A 19,225-nucleotide genomic window follows, 5' to 3' on the forward strand; every position below is an offset into this window, starting at 1 on the left:
TTTTTATTCTATTTAGTGTCAAATGGGTTGTTCTGGTGATGTTATATTTTTAACCAAATATGGAAAATTGTCACAGAATATTTCTTTAAATATTTTTCCACCCCATTTCATTTCTGAAACTCTGATTATATCCATATTAGATGACTTAATATTATCAGTTTATCTTTGAGATTCTGTTTTGTCTCCTGCTCCCCTCACCCCCAACACACACTCTTTTATGTTCTTCAATTTGAAATGTTTGATGATGTCTGGTTTACAGATTTACTTAATTTGTCTATATTTGTTTAGTAAACTCTTTCAATAAATTTTTAATTGTTATTTTCACTTTTAAACATTCCATATCATTTTTTATAGTTCCTATTTCTCTTCTCATTGTCTTCATATTTTCATTTAAATCCTAGAACATATTTATCATGGCTATTTGAAAGTTTCTGTCCAAATTAAATCATCTCTTTCATTCCTGAATTTGTTTCTATTGATAGCTTTTTTTCTGATGGTCACATTTTTCTATATCTTTTGCATGTATGTTCAAACTTGGTTGGTTTCTAGACATTTAAAATTTTACATTAGTGAGTATCATGATTAATTTTTTTCCTTTAAAGAATGCTGTGATATTTTCCCTGCAGGTAGTTACATGACAAACATCTTGGTTTTCTGAAACCTGTTTTAAGTTTTGTTTGGATGAATTTAGAATAGATTAAATCTAATATTACATTATCCATATTATGAGATAGGACTTTTGTGGGGGTCCCTATTGAATGCTCAGACTGTGATGGCTCTTCTCTCCTCTTGATTGGAAGTCCAACATCTCCCATTCTTGTGCAACTCTGCTGATTGTTCAGTTCAAAGGTATCCTATATAAATTATTTCCTTGGTGGCTGATTAAGGCTTTTTAACCTACTTCTAGTCAGGTTCTTTTAAGTCCCTGAGGCCCTGAACTTGGACTCTTTCTTTGTCCCACTCAATCCATTTTCAGCAAAAGTCCTTCTGGGTCAGCTTAGCAACCCATCTCCCCTGCTTAATATATGATTGATTTCCTTATCCCCAGCCCTTCATTTATTATCATTTTGACCTGCCCTCAGAAAGAATCCTATTGAGTTTTCTAGTGGATTGTAGGAGCAGGATTTAGTACTATTTACCCGATTGTGGCCAGAAATAGAAATCAAACAACTTTAAAAAAAATGTATTCCTCCCTTCACTAGAAAGTACATTTTTACAGCAAAAGATACTACTTTTAGGGGCTGGGAATATACCTTAATTGGTAGCGTGCTTGCCTCATATGCACAAGGCCCTGGGTTCAATCCCCAGCACCACACACACACACACACACACACACACACACACACACTCCACTTTTAACATTATAGCTATGATCCTTAAGATAAGTGTTTGATATATAGCATGGTCTCAATAAATTTTTTTGGATGAATGGCAACAAAAAGTTCTAATATGGAGGTAGAGGGGTATACATGAAAGAAATTTCAATGAGTAGTATCTAATCAAATAGATGCTTACATTTTATATGTTGCAGGAAGTGAGCAAAAGCCAAGCTCTTGTCTGGTTCACTGCAGAGCATTTCCATTAAGGACAGAGTCTGCATAGCCATTTTATCCTCACAGGTTTTTCTTGTACTCTCTCTGATTAGAGTTACATGACCATAGGAAAAATGACTTGTTGCTTGGCATTTATAAAGACTACATATTTTGTTACTTGAGAATACTTAATTTTGCTGTGGAGGATAAAAGAAGCAAATGGATGGAGATGACTCATAAGATGAATTAATATAGATTTTAAGAAAGTATCTTTTGAGTCATATGCAGAAATTGTAAGATGCATAGATTGTAAGTCAGTAACCTCCAAAATATTAGATATAAAATAAATGGAACATTTACGAGTTATGACATAATGAAGAAGAATTCTATGCATAGATAGAAAGAGATTAAAAACCACATGAACATTAAATAAACATAAGGTACAGATGAGGTCACCTCTGATTTGAAAGCTATGCTGTTCCTAATTTAGCTTTCAACTGCTGACAGCCATTCTGGCCCCGCACTTCTTCTGCCCAAGGCATGTCCAGAGGAGGCATGACTTCTCTTAGGTCATTGATAATAATTCTGTGGTCAGGAGTGGCCTTGCATCACTGCAATAGAGTAGCATGTGCTGATTTCAGGAAACTCCTGTTTCTGAATATCCATTGCTAACCCTTAACTCTGATGTTTAACACACTAGTTCATTGTGAAGGTAATGTGGCAGGGTGAGAGTCTAGGTGTGCAAGTAGTGTAACACAGGATTCAAGGAGTCTTTCTCTCCACCCTACTCTTACCCCTTGCTTTTCACTGTAGATTTTAGATTTCCTTAACTCTCTCCACTTCAATATCTTAGTTTGACCTGTGAGTCTTATTGCTCCATGACCATAATAGGTCTCTTGATAGAGCAGTTAGAGTTCACATGACATGATGATGGTTTTGCAGTCAGTACCACAATCTGTACTTTGCTGATAAGAACAAAGTGGCAAGACAGTGTCAGATTATGTTAGTTTTGCATCCTTGTGACAAAAGTACAGGATAAGAATGACTTAAAGTTTATTTGGCTCACGATTTTTGAGGTCTCAGTCATCCTTGGTCAGCCAGCTCTACTTCTCTGGACCTGAGGGGACTAAGGGAAGGCAGAACACCATAGTAGGAGGGTGTGGTGGAGGAAAGCGCCTCAGCTCACAACAGCCAGAAAGAAGGGGCCAGGCCAGGAATAAGAAAAACCATTCCAGAGAACAACCCTATTGACGAACTTCCTTCGATTTGGTCTCATCTGTCAGCAGCAGTCCTTCATCCATCAATGGATTAATCCACTATTGAGGTCAAAGCCCTCAGCATCCAATTGTGTCACCTTTGAACATGGCTGCCTTGCCTGATACATGAGCTTTTGGGGGATATTCCTGATCCAAACCTTAACATGGGGGACTTGTTTTTAGCAAACAATTAAAAACACTTCCCAATGCTTCCTAACAGACTTCTTACATTTCACTGATAAAACTGCTCCCACAGTAGCCTGAAAATGAGGCTGGAAAAGTTTTTAGTTTCTTTGGTCTCTGTCATGGACTTCCACATTGTATAAAGGGGACCAAAATTATGATCTGTGTTCATGTCAATTATTATGTCATGGTTGTTCAGAAGTGCGGTTATGGTTTGGATGTGAGGTATCTCCCAAAAGCTCATGTGTGAGACAATACAAAGAGGTTCAGGGGAGAAATGATTGGGTTGTGAGAGCCTTAACCCAGTCAGTGATTTAATCCCCCCATAGGGATTAACTGAGTGGTAACTGAAGTGGGAGGGTATGGATGGACGAGGTGGGAATTGGGGCGTCATAGCTTTGGGTATATATATATTCTATCTGGTGAGTGGACTCTCCCTCTGCTTCTGGGTCACCATGTGAGCTGGTTCCCTCTGCCACACTCTGCCACTATTCTTCTGCCTCTCCTGAGCCCTTAGGAAGGGAGCTCACTGCCTATGGACTAAAACCTCTGAAAACTGTGAGCCCTCAAAGAAAAATTTTCTCCTCTACAATTGTGCTGGTTGTGTCTTTTAGTCACAGCAGTGAAAAAGCTGACGAAAGCAAGGACCTGTTGGTGTAGATAAGAAAGTTACTCTTGCCTGGGGGTTATCTTAAATTCATCACAAAATATTTATCAATCACTCATGCCATTCTTAGAATCCAAGGTGACTGACAGATGCAAAATGGGGGCAGAGATGACAAGTTTTACATTTGCAAGCCCAACTGCAGAATCAGTGTCTTTAGCAAAAGCAGTCTCTAAATGCCTCTTACAATCTTCTAGCATACATCTTCCATATTCAACCCCAGACCAGGGCCTGATTCTCCTCAACATCTCCTCAGCTTCTCTATTCCCTATGGCCTCCTATATCACATCATTGCTTTATTTTTAAATTATTATTATTATTTTGCCTTTTAAAAAATATTATTTAATTTTTAAATTGCCAAACAAAAATAATATATGTATTTATAGTATATGCAGTGTTATTTTGAAATATATATTCATTGTGTAATGGTCATATCAAGCTAATAAATATTAGTCTTACCTCCTGTACTTTTCTGTTTTTTTTTTTCACATTTTTGCTTTATTAAAGCACAATGTAATGTTTGAAATGTTTGTAATGTTTTCAGGCTAGTCATACCATCATCAAACTTCATCACCAAAATCAAAGTCCATTGATTAGCACCATCTCCTAGCCACAGAACCCAGAACACAAAAGGGGGTCAGGATCTTCTTCATCCTGAGTTTTACAGAACTGGGCAGGGGCTTCAACAATGCACACACATCCTACCTAAACTTTCAACCTTGAAGTCATTCTGAATATATAAAGCCAGACAATGGAAAGCTGTTTTTTCTAAGCATCTCTTTTCAATTTAATAGGTGGCACTCTGACCTAAAAGCCCTAGGCCCACATCATTCCTTCTTTGATGTGTGACACTTCAATTGATTCTAACAGGAGATGGGTCCCTGGGGGCAGAGAGCAATAAGGATGTCAGTTTGGGGATAAATTCAGTTAAAAGCTTTTCACTTTTTGAGGGGCACACTTACTTGGTCCTTGGAGTTAACATAGGCTACCATCTATAAAAATTACTAAAAACCTTTTGGGAAAGATCTACAAAATCTGTTCTTACTGGAAAAATTAATGTGAGCTGAATCTGTGATAAAATGAAAACTGGAAGGAAACATTTTCATGTTGATTCACAACATGATTAAGAATCAATCCCCCTCTATGGTTCTTCCATATGTTAAAAGCCTAGACATAGGGAATGTATATTCTATACTCTGTATTATGCTTTAGAATTCAGCTTGAACAGTTTCTGTTCTTTCTTAAAACAAACAAACAACAACAACAACAACAACAAAAAAAAAAACAGAAACACACTATTACAGCAACTCAGTATTTTTTTTCAAACTACTAATAAGGCTTTTCTCCACAGTGATATTTAGTTCATCAAGAAAGGCATATCTAATTTTTAAAAATCTTAATTCAAGAACCCTTTAGTTAAAAGAATATGTAAATTGGCAAGAAATATTTCCCAAAGTCTAGGTCCTTAGTATTTAATTGAAAGGTTTGATAAACATGTCCTCTATTTCATTTCTATTTTGAAAGAATTCATATGCTTTAAAGAGCAAAATAAACATCTCAAAATCTTTTAAAAAAATCAATTTCTCAGACAACCTATACTGAGCTTATAAGGATTTTACTTTGATAAAAGATATCAGAAGCAATCTTTTTAAGATAACATCTCATAATAGAACTTTTCTAGACTTCTAAGATATTTAGACTGTTTTGGCATTGGATAGTGTGAATATCTCTCTCATTTTATTCACAAATACTAGAGAAATTATAGGTGGTTAATATAGTAGATTTTTCTATTTTTTAAATTTGATTTTTCCAAAAAGATATTTATAAATAATATTTATGATTCCTTGGAAAATCACCAATTCATATAAATTACAAAAGAAGGAAAGGAGAGAGTGAACACAAATAAGTGATTCTTATTTGAAAGGGTGGAGAATTTATCTTAAGCACATACCTTTGAATTTTGACAATCAGATTTGATAAACTAATAATTCCTAATTTGCATATTCTTGTGGGAATTTAATTCAAGGGAATGTTTACCTAGGGCATTAAAATACTGATTTTGAGTAAGATGATAGGCAGTGGAAAAAAATTTCTACAGAACAGGGAAGAACAACTTAAGTTTCTACAAAATTGTATCTGATTACACTGCAGGTACCCCCTGGTTCTGGAGAGTAGAGATACAGTTCAGTTTCACTGTTAAAGGATTAGGTGCTTAAAAACTCTATTGAATAGCAGTGGTAAGTGTGGATATCCTTGTCTTTTCCTGATTATAGAGGAAAAGCTTCTGATTTTTCTTCCATTCAGTCTGATGTTGATTTTGGGTTTGTCATATATAGCCTTTGCAATGTTGAGGTAAAGTCCTTCTATCTCTAGTTTCTCCAGAATTCTAAACATGACTGGCTGCTGGATTTTGTAAAAGGTCTTTTCTGCATCTCTTGAATGATTATATGATTCTTGTCCTTAATTCTGTTTATGTGGTGAATTACATTTATTGATTATGTATGTTGAAACAACCTTGCATCCCTGAGACGAAAACCACTTGATCGTGGTGTATTATCTTCTTGATGTGTTTTTGAATGCAGTTCGCTTCACTCCAGTCGGAGTAGCAATGATCAAGAATACAGATAGTAATAAATACTGATGAGCATGTGGGGGGGAAACTCATATGCTGATGATGTTACTGAAAATTAATACAATGGCTCTGTTAAGCAGTATGGCAATTCCTAAAAATAACCAAGAATGGAACTATCATGTTACCAGCTATTCTACCCCAGCTATTCCACTCCTTGGTATTTACCCCAAAGTACTAAAATCAGCACACTACAGTGAAACAGCCACTTCAATGTCTATAGCAGCACAATTGACAAGAGCCAGCCAAGTTGTGGAATCACACCAGATGCTGGGCAGGCAATGGAATTCAGCCCACAGGATCCAGGCAGGCTTCCCAGCTTGGTGGCAGGTAACAGAAGGGAGGCAGGGAGGGTTGGAGAAAGGGAAGGGAGCACCAAGATTTCATCTACTCCAAAGGCCAAGAAATTACTTTTCCTCCCAGTGTCACTAGGTGCCAATTTAAAATGTTATTTTTATATCATCAGTAAATTGGAAATAGCTGGAATTTTGTGTTAGATCTGTTTATAGATTTTAATGCACAATGTCTGGTTTATTCTTGATATTTTTAGACATTACCCTATAATTAACAAGGTAGGGCAAGAATGAAAAAAAAAATCATTCTTGTTAAAAAGCTGTGCATTTTCTCCTTCCCTTCCTCTTTCTTTTTCTCTCAGTGAAGGCTATTGCAATACCATGTGAAAATCAAATTTTCAGGTATTTTTGAAAAATAAAGGTAGGTTGGTGATATAAAGGATATGAAAACACTAAGAAAAGAAAACAGGAATGCTTATAAACTTCTCTATCAGCCTAGAATCTTAATCTGATTTCTCATTTTAAATAAAACAAATTGCTTTATTTTACTTTTCAAACCCATCTTACATCAAGAGGTTTAAAAAGTCACATTATCCGGAGGTTAAAAAAAAAAAAAGTTACATTCCAGATGTATTGTATATATTTCAGCTAAACAAACTAAAAATAGTCCCACTAAGAATGACTTCCATATTGAAAAGCATTAATAATCCGACTGAGAACATTCTTTTGGTCTGGAAATTCTTGCTTTTTCATCCAAATCTAGTCAGACAAAGAGACCCTGGATTAATACCTAAAATCTGCATAATTATGAACTAAACTTGACAGTACCCTGTTCACCTTCACAGAGATTTTAAGATGACCTCATTTTGGAATGCGGGGAGAAACCCTTCTCCTGCACCTCTCCTGCTATGACTCATGCTTTCAATGTATTCATGAGATGATTTGTAAGCCCTGGAATGTATGCATGCAAGGATTTAAGCCTTTCCGTATTTTGCATTTCCTCATCTTCAAAATAGCCTTCTCTCCTTCAGAATCACGGTGACTGGAGACTTTCTCCTCTGCCCTCCAAAGGAGTGCTTCAGTCTGGCATGGAGAGAGGGAAGCTGCCCTGCTCTCTCAGGACTTGAGAGGACAGGAAGGGACTGTACAGCAAGCAAGGCCAGGACTGTTCAGAATTCAGCCTGGCCCAGAGCCACAGGATGGGCACTTTTTTGTGCTGTACATTCCACTTTCTGGTTTGGAGTTTGGGGATGACGTGGGCCTGGGTTTCTTTATCCACCAAGGCAGGCTGCTGGGCTTGGGGGTTGAGAATCCTGGCTATTCCACTCATAAGTTGCCTCAAACACTTTGATACCTAGTGATACATTCCTGGGGTCCCAGAGACAACTGCTAGCATTTATAAAGGCTACTGGGACCTCAGGGATTCTTGTTCCTTGGCCATAGAAAAGTCATAGAAGAGCTCTATATGACTAGACCATAGAAGAGCCCAATTGAAATCAGGTAGAAATTACCATGACATTAGAAACTCCAGTCAGATGTGCTAAAGACTGAGAAACCAGCCTCTACACAGAGCAAAGCCTGTCCAAGGAAGGGGGCGTGACCCTTGTCCTTGGAAAGACCCACAGAGCACTCCTAGGCACATACCCACCCTGCTGAGTTGTTTATCTACAAATCACAGGAGAGATCTTCAGCGCCAGGTGTCCCTGACTCAGTCAGGCTAGGTGAGGACCCATAGCAACCCCCTAGCAACCACCAATCAGCATAAACAAACAAAAAAAACCCCAAAACAACAACTGAATCTTTCTTTTGGGTGCGTTTTGCACACCTGGATTCATTTCTTTTGAAGTATCTTGATATAAACTCTAGATAACTGAGGCCAGATTTTGTTGTAAATTTGGATGATTTAAACTTCAAAGTTAGTAACAATTAAAATCCCTATCACCAAAATTTTACAGAAAACGTTTTCTTACATTCTGGGAAAAAGTAAAAAGATGTTAAATGTAAAATCAAGATGCCCCAAGAAATCAGAGAGAAAGTCAGAATTAGAAATTTCCAGATTCTCATGTAAATGCATATTTAAGTATTTTCTGATTACATAAGTAACACATCTTCTTTGTAATAAATAAAATATGTAGAAAAATGAAAAATAAAACATGTAATTCAGCCATATTATATGCCTCCAGAAAATGAATTACTTATCTTTTTAAGCATATCTATCTTTTTTACAAATAAAAGAGCTAGCTAATGCTGATATACTGTCAAAATTATAAGTATATGAAGTAATTCGACTATAGGTATATATTTTAAAACATTATGTTGTACATACAAACATATATATAGTTTTATTTCTCAACTAAAAAAACAAAATAAAAAAATTATCTTAGACATTGTTAAGAAAACACGAAAAAAATAAAATAAAATGTCCAATAAAATAAAATGTCCCATATTAGAAATAATTACTTTTTAAATGTTCTTTATATGCTTTCTATATTTTTATTTGCATGGACCAGGGATTGGCACACAAAGTTAAAAACCACATAATAAACCAGGCTTTACAGACAGATTTTCTCTGTCACAACTTATGTTCTCTGCCCTTGCTTTTTAAAAGCTGATAACACACAACAAGTGGGTGTAACCCAGCTCCAGTAAAACTTTGTCCGCAAAAGAAAACAAGTATTTGGCTTTTGGGGTGTAGTTTGCAAACCTCTGCCAGAATAGACAGTAAATTTGTAGATCATGTTGTATGCACTCTTTGTAAGCAGTTTCTTCTGCTTCCTTCCAACTTTCTTGTGATTAGTTCAGTTCATAAAGTATATTTCTAAAATGTGCATGGATGGATTCAAAGTACTGTGTTTATATGCATGTATCATGATTTATATTTTAAAATTCTACATTGTTTGACTTTATGGTTTAAACTCTTTAATATATAACTCGGATGAAAATTGTGTATATATAATCCTGTGTGTATGTTTTTGATTTCTTAAATGTAGAATAAATTTATAGAAATCAAATTGTGTCAAATGGAATAAACATGTCTTAAAGCTTTTGAAATAAAGCAATAGCCCAATTGCCCAATAGAAAGTTAACATTCTGCCAAAAGTATATGAGAGTAGCTATTTCCCCATACATTAACTATTTCCTGAGTCCAAAATCATTTAATTCCTTGTTTAGTTTGTATTTCCCTACCAGTTAAATTCATTTTCTCACATGTCTATAAGCTATTACGTTTCTTTTTCTGTGGATTTCCTGTATCTCATTATTGTTCTTATTGGTAGGGGTCAGTCTTTCCTATTGATTGGGAGAAGTTCTTGCACAATTAAACAAGTCCTTTGTCATGCATGTTATAAACTTCCCAGTGGTTTGTTCCTGTTTCTTTTTTTATATTTAATTTTTAATTCAAAGAACTTATTTTAAAATAATTCAGTAAATAATATTTTAAATTTGCGTTTTTATTCATTAAAACAAATTCCTTGTTCACTGTATCTTCAAGGTTATATTAACCTTTTCTTTGTGTATATGTGTGTGTGTGTGTATGTGCGTGTGTGTTTGTGGTGCTGGGGGTTGAACCCAGGGCCTTGTACGTGTGAGGCAAACACTCTACCAACTAAGCTGTATCCCAGCTCTTAACCTTTTATTAAAAACAGCTTATACTAATGTATTTGGAGTTTATAATAAACTAGGGATCAATTGCATGAACTTAGTTTCAGATTATCTCATTGTTTAAGAATTGTTTCATGTGGAATACCACCTGGGTAACATACTCAATTTATACATATACTGGGAAATATTCTGTATATTTCTCTTTTAGGCTGTTGCACTAAACTTGGTGCAACACTAGCAACAGATTGACTGGCACCAACAAATTTCAATTAAAATAATGTTACACTTGTACAATTAACAAGTGTAGAATTAATGTACAGCAGTGCAGATCCCTCCTTTTTAATTTTATTTTGTGGAATTATCTAAATTTCTGTTATGGATGAACTTTAAAATTATTTTTTAAGTTCTTGTACAGTATATTTGAACTGTGCTAACCTTATAAATCGATTATGGGAGATTACTATCTTTAAATTTCTTTACACTCAGCATTATGATCTCTCTATTTGTTCAAGTCTTTATATATATATATATATATATATATATATATATATATATATATATATATAATATTTTTATTATGTATATAATATGTTTATTATGTATATAATATATTTATTATGTATATTTTTTATATATATGGAATTGGTTTCTTCATTTGATTGTGCATATTTATTCCAAGTATGTTTTAGTTCCTTGTTCTTATGATGAATTGGGCTTTTCTCATTATGAATGTTATGATGAATTATACATTTCTAATTTGAGTACCTTCCCCCCTACACACTTACTGATCCCATCCGGAGCCTAAAGGTAATTCTAAACCAGCATACCCAGCTAGTACCTGTGTTTCACTGATTGTTCCACCTCTCTTCTCATGCCAGCCATGGTCACTGCCTTCATATAATTTCTGTTGCGTGGACAACTATCATATCCTTCCATGGGTAGTATCCGTGGCGCCAAAATAATTTCACTTTAGCCTCCAATTTACTGATGGGTGACTTTTCCTGAAATTTAAATATGTAACTTTTCTCTTCAAACTCTCAAATGCCTCTCTATCAACTGTTACCAAATATTTAGGTAGAAAGCCCAACAATCAGACATTGTCTCCTTTGTCTTTCACCCATTGCCACCAGCCACTAAGCTCAAGCCTGCCAGATAGCTTGAAGTTTTGTGTAGACACCAGTAGTGAGACCTCCAGGTTTTTTATGATGAATTGGGCTTTTCTGTTTCCTCTGGGGACTGTTTCCTCAGCCAGACAGTCATCCTCATCTCCTTTCCCACTTGGAAAACACCCACTTTCTCACATTGGAGACTCAGAACAATGGCTCCTCCTCTCTAAAGACTTTTGTAACTGATCTCCTTATTCGGATCCTGATCATCACCTCCTACCTTTCTGGCACCTACATGCCTGTTCATATTTCTGTGATAGCCCCTGTTACATGTACTGCACACATTTACTTACATATCTCTTTTCCCTTTCTAGACTAAACAACACAGTAGTCAATATCACTGATGCAAGCAGACAAGGTCCACATTTTAATGGCTTAACACAGTGAAGGTCTGTCATCTCCTGGGGCAGTCCAAGCCATGATTCAGAAACTTCTATTTTGTAGTACCACCATTTTAAGCATTTGGACTCCATGGCTTTCACAGAGAGGAAAGAAAACATATGAAAATTCTACAAGAGAGTTTGTGGTCAAAATTTGACATCCTTCTCTTCAGATTTGATTGGTGAAAACTCCTAACAGGTACTAACCTGACTTTCTAGAAAGGCGGGCAAGGTGGTCTTAATTAGCTCCCAGAGAAAGGAAATAAAATTAGTAACCGTCAAGCCCATCTCTGCCACAACCATTCATGGGCAAGAACTCTGTCTTATTAGTATTCTCAGCATCTGTCATAGCGTTTGAGACATAGAAGAACTTATAGTGTAGAATAAATTGATAAATGTATAAATAATGAGTGAGCTCTAAGTCTGTTAACCATGAAAGTTAATGCAAGATATAAATTCTGAACAGGAAGATATGGGGGTGCAAAGGTAAGACTTGGGGATGAGGGTATGGTTTCAGAAATAGATACTTTCAGAGAGAAGGCATCATTTGAAGGGATGTTTTAAGAAAATAAAACCAAAACATGATATTCATGTTTTGGGAGACTTTTTTTCCCATTTAGATTTTCAGCACCATCATCTCTCATTCTGTGTTCTGTCCTTAGGCATTACACGCACATCCATGATTTCACTAGTCATCTGTGGGCTCATGACTTACAAATTCATGTCCTACCTCAGTTTCTTCTGAGGGTCATGCAACCTCACTTAAAACTATTTATTCAGAGTCTACCTCCAGTGCGAGATTCAAATCAGACATCCATTTGCAACTCAAATAGACCACCTGGAATTTGCAATCTTCCCTTCAAATCCTGATCCTCATAGCATTTTTTCCCCTGTTCCACCACGTCCATGCTCTTATTTTCTCTCCCCACATGTGCTCCTCTTTCATCCACGTTAAGAAACACAAACCTAGTCCTGTCAGTGGTCTGCCCCAAACCCCTTGTGGACTCCATATTGCTGCAAGTATGGATCCTACTATAGACTGAAATGTCCTGTACTGGCTTCACTTTTTGCTACTCCCTCTGGACTAGATACTGTCATGACATCTTGTGTCTGTCACGCTATTCATCACAGTGTGTAGTTATCCGATTAATACAACAAGCATGCTAATAGTGTAGCTAGTGAGCTCTAATTTCATATATCACAACGTATGCTATGAATTTCGGGTTCGATTCAATGTAAAAATTTTGGAAGCAGCTCTCTTTCCTGTGCCATAAAATGTCTTCTCTTCTTCCTTCTCTTCTTCTTACTTCTTTTTTTCTTGACAGAAACTAAGAAGAGAGAGTAGTGGGATATACTGTGATCCCCACTGGGTGGTCTCAAGTCCACAATTGTTTCCTTCCTCTACTCTTAATTCTAGGTTCCTCTCACCCCTAGCAAGCACCTCTGTTGACTTAAGCAGCTTTCCTGGGGATCTGACTCAGAACTTCAACTTTGAGTTTCTGGTCACCAGGAACCTATGGAGCCATGATTACAGGTAAGGGAATAGATGGCCAGGGAACATCCCCCTGTGTCACACAGTACCAACCATATGTTTTTCCCTCTTTGCCTTCTGGCTCATGGGTACAAGGAGCCAAATGTCAGATGGTGGTCATGGTTGAAAGTACACTAGGATGCTTTCTGTGTCCCATGATGAGAACTAGGACCTGTAAAGCTGCAAAGTCCACAGTTGTAGGGACAGGGAGAATAAATTCCCCAAGTGTATCACTGGGAATGATTAGACCCAATGGAGACAGCATCAATGATGGCTGTTGACTTGAGCTATGTTCTACACCCTAAAAGATCTCTCACTTTCCTCATATGGTGCTATCTCTGAACTTGTGCTTCAGTTTTACTTTCTTTTCCATTACTATCAGGAAAGCAATTCCTAGGGATGGAGGATTGCTTGACTATTTGGGAGCATTTGTTATAAAACTGGTTCCCTAATCCAAGATGATATTAGGTGGCTACCACAATTAGTGAATCAACACTTTAAAAACACTCAGCTGAGATTCTAGGAGGAGGAACTACAAACCCAAACCTGGAACTGGTAATACTATCTATCAGAAATTAATTGCTTCCTCTTCAGGAGTGAATGTGAGTCCATGTAGTGACTACTTTCCCCAAGTGAGTTTTTGTTTCTTTAGAGAGGGCAATATATTGGGGTATTGTTTTAGTCAGCTTTTTCATTGCCATGATCAAATGACCTGATGAAAGCAATTTTAGAGGAGGGAAAGTTTATTTGGGGGCTCACAGTTTCAGAAACCTCAGTCCATTCAGGGCCTCTCTGTTGCTCTGGGCTTGAGAGGAGACTGAACATCATGTAGCAGAGAAAGACAACTAGGAACATGGCATCAGAAAGTGGAGAGACTCCACTCACCAGGAAAAATATATATAAACTCCAATGACATATCTCCTCCAGCCATACCCTACCTGCCTACTACTTACCACTCAGTTAATCCCTATCCAGGAATTAATTTACTTATTTGGTTGGGGCTCTCATAACCCAATCATTTTACCTCTAAACCTTCTTGCACTGTCTCTCACATGAGCTTTTGCAGGACACCTAACATTTAAAACTTACCAGGTATTATGCATTCCATCCTTATGAACTGCTATGGGGCTCACCTAATTTTCTGATCAGGGTCAGACCAAAGTCATTATGGATAGTTTTCACCATGTAGTCACTTGACTTATAATCAGAAGCTCTGTCTCCACCATAACCCAACTGAATGTGTATAATTACATTTTACAGATACAGATGGTATGGTTTAACTCTAGAACCCTAGGCAATCTTTATCGTGATTTCTATTTTGGAACTTGCCATAAACCCCACAAGCATCTTTTCTTATCACATGTATTTCGAGTAGCTGAGGTTTTCCAGGTCACATGATTCAAATAGTGGGGCCTTTTTAACCACCGCCTAGACATGTTATAGTGAGTTTTCCTACACAGGGTCCCATGTGACAACCTTTCATAGCACTTGGTGCATGATCTAGAGCAATATTTCCAGGTGGGGTATAAATACCAAAGAATCTTATTAGGTATTGTGTTTTGTTCTTTGAAGTGGGAGGTATAAGATGAGATGTTTTTCTTTTATTTGAGAGGGGATGTTCTGGTAAACATGGACCACTAAATATTCAAAATAAATGACGTGGCAATCATCATTGTCTCATCTCCCACATCTTTTACAAAGTCCCACAGCAAACTTGCTACTTCATACTCCCTGCAGCTAATAAGTATAAAGTCATTTATTGTTATGTTCAAATTCGGGACCCCCAAAGACCACCAGAGACCCAAGATCAATGTAAGCAGCAAAGAGGTGTTTATTGTGAGCTAGCTCGGTCCTCCGCGCGCACACACAGAAACTGGTGACGCTGAGAGGCCCTGAGCCCAGGGTTTGCAGCAGTTTTATACATTCTTTGGAGAAGGCAGGGACTTCACATACATCATAGCATATCTTAGCAAATCATCACACACTGCGGGAAAATCAAATAACAACTCTAAAACATGATTAGCACATTCACTGGCGGGAACAAGTTGGGTAGGGATGATTGGTCAGTACAAAAGGGGTATTCATTTGAACTGATTGGTTTAAGCTAAGAGGGGTGTACGTGCTGAACTACATGGTTTCCCAACAAGTTATCAACCACCATAAACTACTGGGAGGGTTATCTGGCATCCCAGGTATTTCCCTGTCTCATGCTGATTGGTGGCTGCTAGGGGGCTGCTATGGATCTCCACCTAGCCTGACTGAGTCAGGGACACCTGGCACAGCAGATCTCTCCTGTTATTTGTAGATAAACAACTTAGCAGGGTGGGAATGTGCTTAGGAGTGCTCTGTGGGTTTTTCCAAGGACAGATGCCATGTCCCTTCCTTGGACAGGCTTTGCTCTGAGATAGAGGCTGGTTTTTCATTATATAATTGACAAGTATAATGATCTTTAGGATATTGACTTAGTCAGCTTCATTGTCAATGTGACCAAAGACCAGACGAGAACAATGTAGAGAAGGAAATTTTTAATTTAGCTCTTGGTTTCAGAGTTTCAATCCATGGTTGACTAACTCGGTAGCTCTAAGTCAAGGGGGAGGCATATCATGATGGCAGAGGATTTGGTGGAGGAAAGCAGCTCAGGACAGAACAGCTAGGAAGCAGAGAGAGCTCTGCTCACCAGGAACAACATACAGATCCTGAAGAAGTACCCCCAGCAACCTGCATTCTCCAGCCACACCCTATCTGCCTACAAAATCCACTGATTAGGTCACAGCTGTCAAAATCTAATCATTTCAATGATGAATATTCTTGCATTGTCTCACACATGAACTCTTAGGGGTTACATCATATCTAAACCATAACAGATGTTCAGGTGCTCCAAAACTCTAACAGAAAAAAAGAAGTAAGAGAGTTAAATATAGTCCTGACCTACGTACATAATCTTTCTTTATTAAAGAGAAGTATTAAGCACAAAATTTGGGATGGTGTAGATTCTCAGATGGACTGGAAAAGATACAATTGGAGGGTTGGACACACCGCCTCACACGTACTGTGCTCTTTTATTCCATTTGCCTCTTTCTGGGAATATACCTGTTCCTTACATTATTTCTTAAGCTTTGCAGGAAGTACGAAGTATGCGATAAGAAAAAATTTTAGACATTAAAAAATAAAAATAATGAGGAAGTTGAGAAGTAAGAGACAGAAGTGTAATTAGAAGAAGCTGTCTCTAAGAGACAAGAAGACTCTTTATGATGGAAAGAACTTGACCAAGAAAAAAATCGTGGAGAGGATATATCAAGACTACATCAAGGCTTAGGAGTGATACAAAAGCCATATCTGAATCAAGAAAATGTTTAGTACTAGGCTTAGATGTAGATCAGTGTAGAGTGCTCACCTAGTACAGAAGGCCTGGTGAAAAAGACAAAGTTAAGGGCAGGTACAGATATATCTGACTTTGTCCATGTGAAAGACAGGAGGTTGAGAAATGGGATTCATGCCCAGACTCTTCAATTTCTAAGATCAAGATGGTCTTTTGAAAGAGGTAGAGCAGTAATGATTGCAGAGGGCATGAAGGTTAAAGTGAATGTCTAGTGAAGACATAGGAAAGATCATGCAAAGAATATTGAGCTTACTTAGGAGTCCAGGGGACGTTCAAGGCCATGGCCAAGGAATGTGTCTCTGATAGCATTCAGGACTCAAAGGTGATAATTATGAGAAAAGCATTGATTGGTTGGGTTCAAGTTTGGGAGAGCTCAGGGCAGGTGTGGTGGAAAAACAAGGGAGAGGGGGATTGAGAGTGTAGCAACCTAGTGTGTGGAATGGCAGATCAAAGGAGAAGAAGGAGGATGCTGGGGATATTATTTATTGAGGTGAAAAGAGAGAAGAGGAACAGATAAAGGCCCAGGTAGAAGAGTCATGATCAATAATGAGAACAGAAAGCCTGGCCCATACTGGCCATCAGGTGGCACCATTAGCCCAGTGTGGACAGCAGGCCTCCTGTTGACTGGTAGGCACAGTGAGGGCAGGGCCTCCTGCTCCTGTGTCCCCAAGCCAGGAAACCACCAGTTACTGTCTACAAAGAAAGCCAGGTACATGGAGGAAAATAGATGATTATATTCAGTGACTAGTGTATTGTCCTATAAGATAACAGGTGGAGCAATTTGGGAAATAAATGAAAGGAGTGACCATGAGAAAGGATGGGTAAGTGGAGTGTGAGAATACCACACCATTGGAGTTGTGCACGTGAGGTGACTTTGATATGTCTTTTGGACCTTGAGCTATTTTTTTCGAAAAGTGGCCAAGCATCTCCCTGTGAAGAGTACCACCTAGAATATACCTGACATCACTAGGCTGCACTGATGTGATGTTGTTGCTAATCAGAATCAATTGCTTAATTTTTTTTTTAGGTATGAAGATTTTTTTTATGTTCATTCCAGAGTTTTGTAAAGAAAACTTTTTTCAGGATGACAGTTATAGGCCGAGTGTGCCTGGAATGATGTTCTAGTCATTATAGGCATGGGACCTCCACTTCTTGGTGTACCCAGGATAGACTTGGGTGTATAGAATTCCCAACTACTCTTATCAAATACAGTGTTAACCAGTAGATTTAGCCTTGTAATGCACATAAAGGAAGCCTGAACAGTTAGTGGGTATTTAATTCAGAAGAAATCAAAACCACAGACAATATAATGTAACTAAATATTCATTGTATGGTCTTTAAACTTATTCCCTTTCTCCTAAACATCTTAAAAGTAGTTGAATTTTTTTCTAATTTGCTGATTTATCACAAGTGATATATATACAGGTTATTATTTTTTGCCCCAACAAACTTGGAACATTTTCTGTGCACAGAGCTCTGTGCCAGGGACTGTAAAGGAAATATCCACTAATGTGATTCTGTCTTCAGTAGCTTAAGGGTTTAAAGAAAAATAAGATATATACACAAAAGCTATATAACAAGTCAGAGTGTAATAAAGGATTTATGAATGCTATCAACCTAAATTCTCCTTCCAAACTTAAACGATAATACTCAGAGGAGTTAATACAGCACTCTCATATGTTGCTGATGACATTGCAAATGATGTGTACTTTGGGGAAGAATTAACGTGGCAAGCTATACCAAGGGCACTGGAAGTGCTTCCCTGTCCACCACTGTTCTGTGGGTCAAGTGTGAGGGCTCGGGACCTGCTGGAATGGATCCTGGAAGAAACCAGGAAGAATGAGAGCTATAGGCCATGGGGAAATTGTATTATGGAGAGAAATTGTCAAAATCCTGCAAAGCATGGAGAGAAGTGTGGAACAGCCTGTTTGGTGAGATGTTAATGGAGGTATTCGGGTGACACAAATGATTGTATTCACTGAAAAGTCTTTTCAATTTATCTATCTATCTATCTATCTATCTATCTATCTATCTATCTATCTATCTATCTATTTTTCCATCACTGAGAATTGAATCCAGTGGCCTTTTACCACTGAGCTATATCCCCAGGTCTTTCTTATTTTTTCCTTTGATACAGGATCTTGCTAAACTGCCCAGGCTGGTATCAAATGTTCAATCCTCTTTCCTCAACCTTTCAAATACCTGAAATTACAGTAATAAACCACCACACTTAGATTCGCTGTGAAATATTTTGTCATTGCCATGTGTTGTTTATGCTCTATGGTATCTTTTCACAATGAGATTATTGATCATTTTCCAGTTTAGTGGAAGACACATCAAAGTTACTTCACTCGGCAACTCCAATAGTGTGACTTTCTCACACTACATTTTACTCATCCTTTGTCATGGTCATCATCTTCATCTATTTCTTTTAAAATTTAATTTGTTTAATTAGCTATACATGACAGTAGAATGCATTTATGCACTTTGATATATCATACATAGATGGAATATAATCTCATGGGAGTGTACATGATGGAGGATCACATTGGTCATGCAGTCAGGTATATATATATATAAAGTAATAATGTCTGTTTCATTCTACTATAATT

The sequence above is a fragment of the Marmota monax genome, unplaced genomic scaffold (genome assembly GCF_021218885.2).
Source record: "Marmota monax isolate L192 unplaced genomic scaffold, Marmota_monax_Labrador192_F-V1.1 WCK01_AAM20220418_F8-fsc00044, whole genome shotgun sequence".
NCBI lineage: Eukaryota > Metazoa > Chordata > Mammalia > Rodentia > Sciuridae > Marmota > Marmota monax.